General features: G+C 41.3%; 1 protein-coding gene across 1 annotated transcript in view; it reads right to left on the reverse strand.

The window, feature by feature from the left end:
* The window catches only part of RNF2 (ring finger protein 2), a 30,720-nt gene extending 22,480 nt beyond the window's left edge, over window positions 1–8,240 (reverse strand). Inside the window, exon 1 of the mRNA XM_083359095.1 lies at window positions 8,077–8,240. The gene's annotated coding sequence lies outside the window, so the exon portion shown is untranslated. The remainder of the gene's footprint in view (window positions 1–8,076) is intronic.
* Between the last annotated feature and the right edge of the window lie 2,662 nt (window positions 8,241–10,902).

The raw sequence follows: 10,902 nt of genomic DNA on the forward strand, positions 1-10,902 counted from the left end.
GAAAGTAAAAGTGAAGTTTTGGCTTTCTTAGGAGAATATCTCTGTGCATAATTATTGGGCAGTTATTGGTTTGCAGAATTATTATGCAACTAAATGAAAAATGAAAATTTGCCCATCTCACATTTGCATTTGTTGAAGTGAGAATAAACAAACAACTCAAAATGTACAAATAAACATTCTTGACGTTTCAAAAAAAAAATCAGTGACCAATATAGCCACCCTTCTTTTCAATAACAGTCATAAGCCTTCCATTCATGGAGTCTGTCAGTTTCTTGATCTGTTGAGGATCAACGTTTTGTGCAGCAGCAAGCACAGCCTCCCAGACGCTGTTCAGAGAGGTGCACTGTTTTCCTTCCCCCATAAATCTCCAGTTTAAGAAGGGCTCACAAGTTCTCAATAGGGTTTAGGTCAGGTGAGGAAGAAGGCCATGTCATTATTCTTTCATCTTTAAGGCCTTTGCTGGCTAGCCACGCAGTGGAGTATTTCAATACATGCAATGGAGCATTGTCCAGCATAAAAATCAGTCTTTTTGAAAGATGCAGACTTTTTCCTGTATCACTGCCTGAAGAAAGTGTCTTCTGAAAACTGGCAGTAGGTTTGAAAGTTCATCTTCAACCCGAGAAGGTCCAACTACTTCATCTTTAATACCAGCCCATACCAGTACCCACCTCCACCTTGCTGGTGTCTGAGTCGAAATGGAGCTCTGTGCCCGTTACTGATCCAGCCACGGGCTCATCCATCTGGTCCATCAAGAGTCAGGCTTTTTCAGCATCCAAAAAGATCAACGCTGCAGGGATCTGATTGTTTCTTTCCAAAAATTCCAACAAATCTACTATATGTCTCACATTGTTCTTCATTTGTCTACCACTTATAAACCCAGTTTGATCACCATGAATTACTTGTTGTATTACCCTCATTAATCTGTTAGCTAAAACTTTGGCAAATATCTTGTAGTCCATATTCAAAAGTGATATTGGCCTATAATTTTTTGCTTGGGTGACATCCTGATCTTCCTTCGGGATCAAGGAAATAAAGGCAGTCTTCCAAGACGGAGGTACCCCTCCTCCCATTTGAATTGTCTGGAACAATTCCCTTAAAGGCTTCACCATCTCTAACTGTAAATTTTTATAATACACAGCAGTCAATCCATCCGTACCCGGCGCTTTACCCACTTTCAGTTGTTTAATTGCTAAAAAAATTTCTTCATCAGTTATCAATTGATTCATCCCTTCCTTTTGTTCTTGCGTAAGAACAGGAATATTAGCTCTTACCAAATAATTATCTATATCTGCATCTCCAATCTTATCTCTAGCATACAACTTAGAATAAAAATCAACAAAAGTCTTTTTGATAAGACTCTGCTGGTACACTTCCTTACCCTTATGTTCTATTCTATCTATATTAGAAGCCCTTTGCTTCTTCCTTAACCATCTACCTGGTTTATTAGCATTACAAAAAATATTATGTCTAGCATACCGTAAATTAGTTGCCACTTGATCTGCCATTAACTTATCAAACTGAACCCTTAATAAAGTAATTACCCCTTTAATCTTCCCATCAGATGGATTCAAAATTAAAGCCTTTTCTTTTTCCTTAATTTCATCCTCTAATTCTTTCCTCCTAAATTCCAATTTACGTCTATATTTATTGTTCAAATATATTAATACACCTCTCATATAAGCTTTACTTCCATCCCAAACCATCTCAATAGAAGTACCTTTATGCATATTAATTTTAAAAAATTCCTTCATCTGTTTTTAACACTCTTCCACATTTTCCTGATATCTAAACAAATTTTCATTTAAGCGCCAGGACCGTCTATCCCTATTATCTTTTTCTATCTCTAACCATACTGGACTATGATCAGACATAGTTCTTGGGCAAATCTTGATCTTCTTAATCCTAGAAAAAAAATCGTTAGTAATTAATTCAAAGTCAATCCTGGAAAAAGATTGATGCCTGTCGGAGAAAAAAGTATAGTCCTTTTCTTGCAAATTCCTTTCTCTCCAAATGTCTCGCAATTCCAAGTCATCCTTCATTTCAAAAAAAGATTTAGGCAGTTTAGCATGACCTGGGGTGCTTTTAAAAAAAAAACCTTGTCCATTTGCACATCCAAAACGCCGTTCCAGTCTCCCATCAAAATACAAGATTTATAATCCCACTGAATAATCTTGCTGTGTAATAAACTGTAAAAATCTCGTTGTTGATTAGGAGCATATAGTCCAACCAAAAGCGTTTTCTTGCCTTCTATTAACAGTTCAATTATAACATATCTTCCTTGTTTATCTGCTTCAATTAAAGCTGCTGTCAAAGTATTCTTAACATAAATTACCACTCCATTTTTCTTATCAGTAGAGGAAGCAATAAACTGTGTGCTCAACCTTGAGTTTAACAAATACTTTTGATCCGTGGCTCTAATATGTGTTTCTTGTAGACAAATAACATCATTCTTAAATTGTTTTAACTATTGAAATACTTTCTTTCTCTTCTGTGGTGAATTTAAACCATTAACATTCCAGGTTAGAAACTTTGTCGCCATCTTTCGCGACCTGAAGCTTTTGGAGCGCTTCTTCCAAAATCACCTGCACTCTCTTAGGTCGCGCTCCTCCCACTGCTTCACTGTAAGTAAGTTTTGGAGGTGCCATCATAACTCTCTGCTGTTCTTGTTCTTGCTCGTCTCATTCGTCTAGCAGCAGCACGTGTCATTCTCTGGTCTCTAACCTCCTCCGATGATACTGAAATTTGATCCACTCCTGTAACTTTCTGAAATTCCTTCAGCACCTTGTGCATTCTTACTTTGTGATTGACACTCTCCCTCACCATTCTTCTTTTTGGATTCCAAAAGTGGTATGGGGACTGCTTTTAAAACATTAGTATAAAAATCATGTGCCTGTAACACTGTAAGAAGACAATGTCTCGTGCCTGCATACATCACCACCATACCCACTGGAATCTCCCATCTAAACTGAATATCCCATCTTCTTAATTCTTGTGCCAGAAAAGCAAATTCCTTCCTTCTCCTTAGAATTCTTGGAAGGATCTCTTTTAAAATTAAAACTTCTTGTTCAGCAATTGCAAATTTATTATTGTAAAAAGCTTGAATAACCTCATTTCTGATTGTTCTCTTTGTAAAGTAAACCACCACATCTCTGGGTAATTTCCTTTGTCTTGCAATCCACGAATTAACATGAAATATTTTGTCTATGTCCTCCATAATTTTTTCTGCTGAGCGCTCCAAAACACCTTCTAAAGCCTCTGAAACTATTTTTTTCAAATTTTCCTTAGAATCCTCTTTTAGACCTCTAATTCTCACAGCGAACTCCATCTCCCTATACTGTACCAAGGTCAAATCGTTGTCAATCTTATCCACCACATTTTCAGTCTCTGTCATTTTTGCATCTAATCTGATATTATTTTGGCTGAGATCTTCCACTCTCTCGTCCAGACACTCTATACATACAGCCATGCTTTGAAATGCAAGTAAGATGTCTGCCCTCATTTCTGTAAGCTTCTCCTCCATAAGTTCAGCTAATTGTTGAGATTGCTTTTTCAAAGCCTCTTGCAAAACATCCTGCAGATCTTTCACTGTAAAAGTTGGTACAGGTGCAAGTGCAGGGGGGGCATTAAAGCTTGTAGCGAAGATTGCTGCACTGGGGAAGCCCCCGCGCTTCTAGAAACTTTAAAAGATTTGGCAGCCATTTTCACCCACTATTGCCTGTTGCGCACTTTCACTTTTATCAAACTCCACAAAGTCCACCGAGTTAAAGATCATAAACTTGCTTTCACCTGATTCTCCTGTACCGCTCTGCCTGCATCCAAGTTATCTGAAGTTCACTGTTGCTGGCAGGGATGGTTGCTATGCGTGCTCTGCTCCGAAGCCCTGGAGCAGAGGCGTCCCGAGGTCCAGAGCAAACTCAGGCTTCAGGGGGGCTCGATCCTTCAGCCACCAGAGTTTCAACTCTGGCGGCCCGGGAGAGCTCTACCCCTGCCTGGGCACTCACCCCCTCTTCTCCCGAGGAGCGGGCTTCCGAGCCGTCAAAACAGCTGATCGGCGCTGTTTTCTGCGGCTCCACGGAGACAACGGGGCTGACAGCCAGAATGGCTGCCGGCGGTGGAGCCTTGCCACCCGGAAGTCCTTAATGTGCGTCTTTTTGTTTCAACATGTTTCTTATGACCCTATTGACCATTTGCAACAAAATATTTGATGGTTCTGCTATCACACCCCAATATCTTAGCAATTTCAAGAGTGCTGGATCCCTCTGAAAGACTTTTTACAATTTTTGACTTTTCAGAGTCAATTAAATCTCTTTTTTGGCCCATTTTGCCTGAAGAAAAAAAGCTGCCTAATACCTATGCACACCTTGATATAGGGTGTTGATCTACTTAGGCCACACCCTCCCTCATTACACAAATACAGATTACCTGATATGCTTATATCCACTAAGCATTCAAGTTTATGCATCTTGGAGGTGAAAAATATGCATGAAAATGATGATATGGTCAAAATACTCACTTGCCTAATAATTGTGCACACGGTGTATTTACTTTTTCTATAAATTAGAAAAACTGAAATCACATTGATTTTCCCTGTTTCAGGTACTTAAGCAGCAAAATGGCTGCATTGAATCGCTACAGTCACAAATCAGAACAAAAAAAAATCCAACCCTACCTTCTCCACTGATATAACATCACCATACTTTTTGTAGTCCTGAGGTAAGATAGTAGCATAAAATGCTGGAGGTCAAAAATGATTGTTTACCCTTAGGATACTTTGACTCCCACAATTGATGAATGGCTGCAAAAGTGCATGGAATTAGCAAAGATGGCTAAACCTCAACTTTTTACTTTTATATGGTAACATATATTAGCCATTTATATAATAACAAACCTATCTAATCAGCAAAATCCAAAATCAAAGTTTTATTTTTTTTCAGCTCAAGCACAAAGTTGAAAAGCAATTTCCAAGTAGAAACAAAATTAATTGCATTCTGTTCTTTAACCAAAGCAGTCAATTTAACCATTTTGGCTAGCCTTGTGGTAGCTAAATTGTGAGTTTCGTGCCGGCGCTAGCCATGAGATTCTCGCCAGCCAAGACATGAGCCTCTCACCAGCGCTAGCCAAGCCACATGCCAGCACTAGCGCCCCCATTTATAGTGTGTGCATGCTCACGTCCCTGTTCACGCGCATGCAGCCACATTTATGTTTGTGTGCATGCATGCATAAAGGTGCCTGCCCCTCCCTATCCCACTGGTCTGCCAACCTGGAAAGGTTGGTGACCCCTGCCATACATACTCATTCTCCAAGTTCAATTTCAATAATAATTTGTAAACTTTAGCAATAATGTGTTCATTACTACCACACAGTAGAATTTCCAATTCATTCTTCACAAAATCAAATCTGTAGCTCTTTTTTTGTTTCTGTCTTTCAATTGTAAATATGTGAAACAATGGCAAACACATCCTTCTGACTCCAACGTCTATTTAGATTTGAGAATAGGGTCACTATAATTGAAAGATATGATGATTTGACGATATGATTTCAGCAAACATTTTTAATCAAAATCACTTATAGTATAAAAATATTTGACTTCTCTTAGTTGATTCAAAAGGGATGACCATTCATCCCTTTAACTTCAGTTTCAACTTCTATTTTTTTTTCTTTCATTCAGTCATGTCCAATTCTCATAGACTTCCTAGACAAGTGCTATAGCTTTTTTGCTAGGTTTTCTGAAGTGGCTTGCCACTGCCTCTTCCTAGGGCTGAGAGAAAACAACTGGCCAAAGGTCATCCAGCTGCTTCATGCCCAAGATGGGACCAGGACTCACGATCTCCCAGTTTCTAACCTAAAGCCTTAAATACTACATCAAACTGGCTCTTCTACTTCTATTACAGCACTTAATTTCTTTGATTGTTTCTTTGCCTAAGATAGGCTAAATTAATTATTTTCTATTTTTTGTTTAAATCACTTTTTTGGATAAATAATTCTGCAGCAGATCATTTTCTTTGGAAGCAAATCAAATCGTACTACAAATGTTTAGAACACTCTATATCTTCGTATCTTCTGTATCTCTAACCTTGAACTTTAGAGGGAATTTTATCAACCCTCTGAAAAGTCTACCAGGTATTTTTGCAAATATCACTTATAAAAATGTAGATTCTAAAGCATACATAAAACTATCACTTATATAAATGTAGATTCTAAAGCATACATAAAACTGTGATTCACATATAGGTAATATGCAGGCTCTGAAGAGCATAGATAATGTTGCAATCTTATTGCACTATTAATACATTAAATTCTTGCAATGGTGGCAAATATCTCTAGCTCAGGTATAGGATGAGGGGGGAGGTTCATTCTCCTAGCCTGGTAAAGAAACATTCGGAAACCATCTCACAAGATTGGAGAACGAACCTCCACCCACATTAAATTCTATTTATAACATACATAGGTAGGCTAGGCAGCACTTTATTCACACAAGAAAGTAAGGTTTCATAAATAAAATTTATGAAATCTTTTTCCCCGCAACATTGCTTTTAACCACTGAAGCATACTGACCAATTATCAGTCAAATATTATCTAAATGTTATCATTTGACCACAGATAACCTATGACAAAGTTAACAAATATTCAATGAAACTAATACTATCATAAACATAAGCATCTTAAAATCTCATCATTTAACCACACTTTGAATTTTACAATTTTCAATGTTGGAATATTGCTGGAATGGGGCAGTGGCTCAGCGGTTAAGACGCTATGCTTGTCAGCCGGAAAGCCAGCAACCTGGGTTCAAGACCCAAGTGCCTCATCCTATCCTCACCCCAGCTGTTGCCAACTAGCAGTTCAAAAGCATGCAAATACGAGTAAATAAATAGGTACCACTTCTATGGGAAGGTAAACAGCGCTCTGCAATGTCATGCTGGCCATAGGACCATGGAAACATCTTTGGATGCAGACAGCGGTGGCTCAATGGCCTTGAAATGGAGATGAACACTGCCTGGTATAGTTGACAACAGCTAGCAGAGTAAAATCCGCAGAGATCCCTTAACTTTTTTTTCAAATGTTGGAAACTGAATGACAGAATCCCCATCTTATTTGGTTTAAACTAAAACCAGTGAGTTTTACTATTTGGAACAGCAACAAAAAGTCAAGTTCTGCCTTTAAAAAAAAGGGATGTCACCACCAAAGCAATTGCACTCTTTTGACAAACCTAGAAACACACAACCTGTCCTACCGACAAAAAGCAACATCTCTTGGTCAACCCGGACAATTTTTGGAAGGTCGGAGAGTTCAAAGTCCCAAGAGGGATGCCCTTGAAAAACAAAGCGATACCTAGCAACCCAAGCTCTTTCAAAGGGACTAAGCGACTGCATATGGTGTTATACGTTATCACCCGTCAAAATACAACTCCTTTCACCTTCTGCCGACTAAAAACATCGTTTCAGTCCTAAAAAGATGGGTGGCAACAAGTACCCCACTTGCGCTTCTCAGAAAAGAGCTGGCCCTGGGCCAAAAGCGGCGAACACACAATGCAACCCTTTGTATTAAAGGTTCGAGACCCAAAAAGCTTTCCCAGAAGGAAGCAGCTGAGCGCATCTGCACCCAGGCAAGAGTCCCTCGGGCAACCATCGCATTTGTACCCGCTCACCCAGGCCGGGGCCGCACCGGGACGGAACGATTCTGTCCACCTTAGGCCACGGGGAGGCGAAGGCAGCTGGAGCAACGGCAAGCACGGGAGACAGGTTATACGCGGCCGCTGACACCGTGACTGCCCCTTCCCGAAGGCGGCCGACGGACTGGCTCTCTTTCGTAGCCTAAAAATGAGCGACCAGGCAAGGCGGCCCTCCAACCAGACGGGGAGGGGATGCCTGAAAAAGGGGCGGGTAGAAAGGGGAGCAGGGGGGTCGTCCCCTTGAGCGCCCCAATAAGTACTTCTCCACGGGGCCGACATTTTCAGCCCCGAAGGGGAACCAGGCGGAGGCCTTGTCAGCCGGGGGACCCTCCCTTTCCAGCCGCGTTCCGCGCCGCTCAACAGCGGAGGCAGAGCCCCGCCGCCCCCGTCCCATTCCTACTTACCGGCCCCGTTGCTGGCGAGGTCTTGCAAGCCGGCCCACTCCCGCCGGCGCACCTGGTTCTCCTGCACGTCGTGGTCGTCGTCACCGCCCACGCCGTCGGTGCCCCCGCCCCCTCCTCCTCCTCCCGCAGCCAGGGCTGAGGCGCGTGCGATCGCGGTTGCCCCAGCCCCCCTCCCCTTCCAGCCGCCTTCCTCGCTTAGGCAACACAATATGGCGAGCAGTGGCAAACAGCGGCCGCAAAGGACCCTGGGAAAACAAGCAGGAGAGGTACGCGGTACGGTGTACGCGGAGCGGGCGAGGAGGGGCGTCGAAGTTCCGCGCAAGCTCCGCCTATTGGCCGCGCCCCTCTCGCCTTCATTGTCCGCGGGTTTTGATCGGGGTTGTCGGTTGTGTGTTGTCGGTTGTTTTTCCGATGTTGTGTTCCAACGCTTTAGGCACTTCAATAATCCTTTGCCTTCCTGCTGTGCCCTGTAGATCTCCTACTGCTTCTTGCAAAATCAGTTTCTACTTCTCTTACGGCCTCCTCAGCTTTGATTCCTCTTGTTATAACTTCTCACTTGTCTGTGTCCTACCATAACTGATATTTCTAAATCCTTTACGTTTTATTGTCTCTCCCTGACTATATATATTACATTTGGTGCCTTCAAGTCAGTCTGCGCTCCTGGAAACCGCCAGGACTAGTCCCTGCAGTTTTTTAAAAGATTTTGGAAATGGTTTGTCATTTGTAAACAGTTTTCTCACCCAAATTCAGGGAACAGATTTTCAATTCCACACCCACTGGGGGTGCCTGATTTTTGAGGCAGCATCCCCGTGTAGTAGTCTGAACAGAAGATGACCAGGCATAAATGACCATGAGCGGAGATGCACAACACAAAGTTGAGCAAAGACCCTCCTGGCCATAGCTGCCACTGGAATTGGAGCAGGAGCCATTATTTGCAAGCTTCAGCATACCCCCCCCACCCCACCCCTGCTGCCAATCCTCAACAGAAATGCTTACAACAATGAAAACCTCGGACAGGAAGAAGAGCGCCGCCGGGTGGGCAGGCAGGTGTCTTGCTTGGCTGTGGCTTGGGGGGCACTTTTTTCAGTGCCATTGTAACTTCGAACAGTCACTAAGCGAACTGTTGTAAGTTGAGGACTACCTGTACTTCATCCCTTTTTTCCTTTTTTTTTTTTGGTCATCAAGTTTTTGACACCTTGCTAGACGACTGGTAGTACTCGGATGTTGCCATATTCTAAAAGTGGTACAATGGGTGAAAAGGTTGAAAAGCCCTGATCTATCATGATGGCCCCGGCTACAAATGCAATTGAGGTAAGATAAGGATGTTAAAATATATGGTTTTATAAAGATCACACATCATTTGACCAGATGTTGAATTCTAATGAAAAATTAATTTAAAAACTGTATAATTTTTTATTGACTTTGAAAATGGAAGATAAACAAGTGAAAGAATCAATGATAATATGGCAAAAAAATTGGATATAATATAGAATTAGAAAAATGGAAAAAAAATTTGGGATACAAACTAAATTTACAATGGCAACTTTGTATAAAGAAACATATATAAAATGTTTTATAGATGGCATTTATCCCCCCCATAGGTTAGCAAAAATACTTAAAAATATGTCTAACAAATGTTGGAAATGTAACCAAAACCCTGGTACATATTATCACTTGTGGTGGACGTGTGTTAAAGCAAAAAAAATTTGGAAAAAAATACATAACTTGGTTAGAAAAGATATTAGGGAAACACATAGACTTTAAGTCCACACTGTTTTTATTAGGTATAATTTCAGAAAAACGTGATAAAGTGTAAATTTAACATTACATGTATTAACAGCAGTGAGGATTGTATTTGCACAGCACTGGAAAAATGAAAAAAACTCCATTGGAGGAAGAGATAATTAAGAAAATACTATACGTGTGGAAATGGATAGACTTACACTGAGAATTAAAGAAAAAGAAGATACAGAATATTATCAAACATGGAAACTAGTTTATCAATGGCTGGAAATGTGACAGAGAGTGTCAGGACCCACCCCAATCCACATCTTAGGAAAGAAAGAACTCTTGAATCAGGAATTGTCCAAAAGGACCTTTTCATAGATGGCCACCAAAATTGCCTTTTAGTTAAGTGTAAGGTTTTTACAAACCCAAAATGCCCTGCTGATTTTGTATCATGGCACAGTTGCATGAAATTGATCCTTTGGGTAGCATCCGCCAGCAATTTTTTTCCCCCCGGTAAGTGTTTGAGAGTGAAATTGAATCAATGAAAATGTTGGGACTAGCGGGCTTGCTTAGGAGTGAGTTTCCTGGGTGTTTTTAGTGCTTCCAAGTTTTTGTGGTCTATCCAGACCTGAAAGGGGATTTTATTTCCTTCTAAGAACTGGTGCCATGTGAGTAACGCCCATCTTATTGAATATGCCTCTTTTTCCCACGTGGGCCAACGTTGTTCTGTCTCCGTGAGTTTCCTGGATGTATATGCACATGGTTGCAACGCCCCCTCATCATTTTCCTGTAATAATACGGCTCCCACTGCTACATCGCTAGTATCTGCCTGTATTACAAAAGGTTTATCGGGATCTGGGTGTCTCAGGACAGGTTCAGCAGAAAAAAGTCTCTTTAGCCTCTCAAATGCTGCTTGACATTCCATTGCCCACTTCAGAGGCTTGCTGTGTTTTACTGGGGACCCCCCTTTCGTTTTCAACAAGTTTGTGAGGGGCATGGCTATTTGGGCAAATGAAGGGATGAATTGGCGGTAGAAATTTGCAAATCCCAGGAAACTTTGTAATTGCTTCCGTGTGCGGGGAGGTGCCCATTCTAATA

The sequence above is a fragment of the Vipera ursinii genome (genome assembly GCF_947247035.1).
Source record: "Vipera ursinii genome assembly, chromosome: 3".
Classification (NCBI taxonomy): Eukaryota; Metazoa; Chordata; class Lepidosauria; order Squamata; family Viperidae; genus Vipera; species Vipera ursinii.